Source organism: Muscardinus avellanarius, assembly GCF_963383645.1.
Source record: "Muscardinus avellanarius genome assembly, chromosome: 8".
NCBI classification, from domain to species: domain Eukaryota; kingdom Metazoa; phylum Chordata; class Mammalia; order Rodentia; family Gliridae; genus Muscardinus; species Muscardinus avellanarius.
This window is the reverse complement of record NC_137794.1, coordinates 46571586-46575041: the sequence shown is the minus strand read 5'-3', so window position 1 is coordinate 46575041 and position 3456 is coordinate 46571586.

Genomic DNA, 3456 nt, shown 5'->3' with positions numbered 1-3456 from the left:
TGCTCTGCAGTGAAAGGTGTGGAGGGAGAGGGAATGGGGTGAGAACAGGGAGAGAGCTTAAAGAGTACAGTATGCCTGTATGCCTCTATCACCCTGAACTTCTTCAAGATGTATGATTACAATGCATCAGCATAAATATAATGCACTAATAAAATTAAAATAACAATAGAAATTGGATTTCTACAACTGTAGAGAGTGGAAATCAGAGATCAAAGTACCATGATGGAAGATTCGGTTTCAAGTGAGGACTTTCTTCCTGATTTGAAGATGGCTGCCTTCTCACTATCTCTGTATTTTCTTTTTCCAATGTGTGCATCCAAAGTAAAGGGAGGAAGAGAGGGGGGGAGGAAGAGGGAGAGGGAGAGGGAAAGGAAGAATGGAAGAGGGAGAGGCAGCTAGAGAGAGGGGAAGAAGGGAAGAAGGGAAGAGGGAGAGAGAGGGAGAGAGAGGGAGAGAGAGGAAGAGAGAGGAAGAGAGGGGGAGAGAGAGGGAGAGACAGGGAGGGGGAGAGAGGGAGAGAGAAAGAGAGACCTTCCTGTTCCTGTTCCTGTTCCTGTTTGGTAAATTCACTAATTCCATCAAGATTGCCCTCTCCTGACATAATCTAATTCTACATACCTTTTAAAGAACCCCATATCCCAATATTATCACACTGGGGATTGGAATTTCAACATATGAACTGAAGGGGTACAATTTAGTTTAAATAAAATGTTCTTCATTCTTAGATTTAGTCTAAAAATTAGTATTAACAATTTCATATTTAGGTTTCTTTCTCTCTTTCTGATGAGAATTTGAATCTCCCCCTATTTCTGTGGTTAAATACCTACCCACTCCACCATTATATTTTTATCCTTTTCTTTTTTTTGTTTGGGCTTCTTTTTTGTAGATGGTGTCATTTTTTTTTTTTTTTTTGGCAAAGGTCTTGGGGTCTTGGTGCAAAAATTCTGGGGGGCCAAGATTTAAATAGGGAACATTGCAGGCAAAGGAAGCAAGAACAAAATAAAAAAATAACAAAAAATTGGAAAGATTTCCCAGGTATTATTTTCATTATATTATCAATGTCCTGCTTCAAATGTTAAAATGTTGCATACTAAATATATGAATATTTTGCTAATGCCTAAAAGGCCTCTTTGCACTCAAAAGAAAATCAATAGCACTTCTCTAATCAGTTCCTAGGTACTAGCAAACAATTTTCTTTTGTACTACTGTCAAATGTGACTTTCAGCAAAATTTACAAAAAACTTTGTTATTTAATTTTTTTGTGGGAAGTAGAAACTTATTTATATGGTATAGCTATTCTTTTTTATGCTTGCATTAAAGAGCTAAATAAATTAAATTGATACAATTCTAGGTATTCTTTTTTATAGATTTACTGAAAATGTGTGTGTGTGTGTGTGTGTGTGTGTGTGTGTGTGTGTGTGTGAGAGAGAGAGAGAGAGAGAGAGAGAGAGAGATACTGGGGAGGGAATCAAATGACATTCTACCTCTGAGCTGCAACCCTAGACTTACTTTACTTTTTTTTTTATGAAACTCAGGGGTATTCTATCTCTGAGCTATACCCCAGCCCTATTTTTTATTCTTCATTTTGAAACAGGGTCTCACTGAGTAGCTGAGGCTGTCCATGAACTGCGACCCTCCTGTCTCAGCCTCCCAAATGCTGGGATTTCATGTGGGCCACCATACCTGGCATACTTTTTATTTTGGAACAGAGTTACTCTAGATTGTTGAAATTCTTGCTTATTTGATGCGGCTATCTGAGAACCTTTCATCCTCCTCTCTTAACTTCCCAAGTAAGGGATTACAGGCATGTTCTACTATGCCCATTTAATGAAATAGAAACATTTTAAGAATAAATAATAGCACATGTTCCTGTGTATAAATGTACAACCACAAACAACAAAATGTGGCACAATGGCAAAGTTTAACTAGCTAAATAATGCATAAATTTAAGATGTGTGATGATTCCATATGTTTATTTTTACTTTTTTTTTTTTTTTAAGACAGGGTCTTGCTACGTTGTTTAGGCTAACCTCAAACTCCTGGGATCAAGTGATCCTCTTTCTCTTGAGGAGTGAGAACTACAAGTGCACCACCACACCCAGCTAATTTTTGCATTTTAGTAAGGAAATGCAATAAAGTGGCAAGTGAACATTATATAATATTTATTGACAAATGCCAGGTGCTATATTAAGTATTTTATTTATGTTAACCTCAGTCTTCAAAATGTTTTTTTCTAAATAGGTACTTTACTGCTTCTATTTTATGGGAGAGAAGCCAAAGCTCCGGCAAAATAACATTATTCTCTATAAGTTGAAAGAGAGTTAATGAATGGAGACTTGAGTCTCTCTGATCATTTTAATAAATTATGTTTCCCTCCACTTACAGCAAGATAATTTTGGAAAATACCATACGGGTTGATATTTGGGGCAGCCAGTGGTAAAACATATTTTAGTAAAGAAGGTATTTGGTGACCTCCATTCACAGAAGTTATCGATTCTGCTAATAGAACGTAAGCTTCTGCCAAGAAGACTGTGGACTTCCACCATCAGGCCCAGTGCATTTCTCAGCAGAAAAAGGGAGTCCATCAGAGTAGGTCTCAAATTCTTTAACTATGAATTTTTATCCTTCTAGGATTTCAAAGTATAAAAGTTTATGAACCCTATGAAATATCGTCCATTTACTCTAATTTTATTTTCTTTGTACGATGCTTGAAGATGAGACTTCTAAATGGCAGGTAGTTGCAAATCACAGGCTGTTCATACCTCTCACAGGCTCTATTTCATCTGTAAATGATTTATCATGACCATGCACATACTCTTCTCCTTTTTTCCTGCTTCTAGAAGTTAGCATTCTATCCCTTCTTTCAGTTTTTTTTTTAATCACAGCTAATAACACTTTTAGGATACTTTGTGTTATTTTATTTTACCTTTCCCCATGAAAGTTTATAGTAAAAAAAATAAGATGTCAGGGACTAGCAAAAAGGAGCCCCCTTCTTGTATCTTATAGCATATTTTGTGGCCTGGAGCAGTAAAGATGTTTATTCATTAAAAACCAAACAATATGTTTTCTCTTTCCAAACAAATAGATATCCTTATATTAAATTACATATCCAGTCTGGACATGGAAAAGAGATATTAATCCAGCTAGGTTCAGAAGCCTTGTCAAACAAAAGGGTGAAAACCAAGCAAAGTTTTGCATATCCTGAAGAAGAATGCAAGAGCACTAGAACTTTGGTAAATAAGACACCTCTCAGAGTGGCCAGGTAGAGAAAAATGTTCTTAAAATGAATAAAATTGTCACTTATTCATATTTAAAAAAAGGACTATACGTTTAAAATACCCTTGAACATTACCTAGCAAAATTCTTTTTTTTTTTTTTATCATACTAGGGGTTGAACTCAGTAGTGTTCTACCACTGAGGCAAAACTACAGGTCTATTTTATTTTTTCAGTTTGAC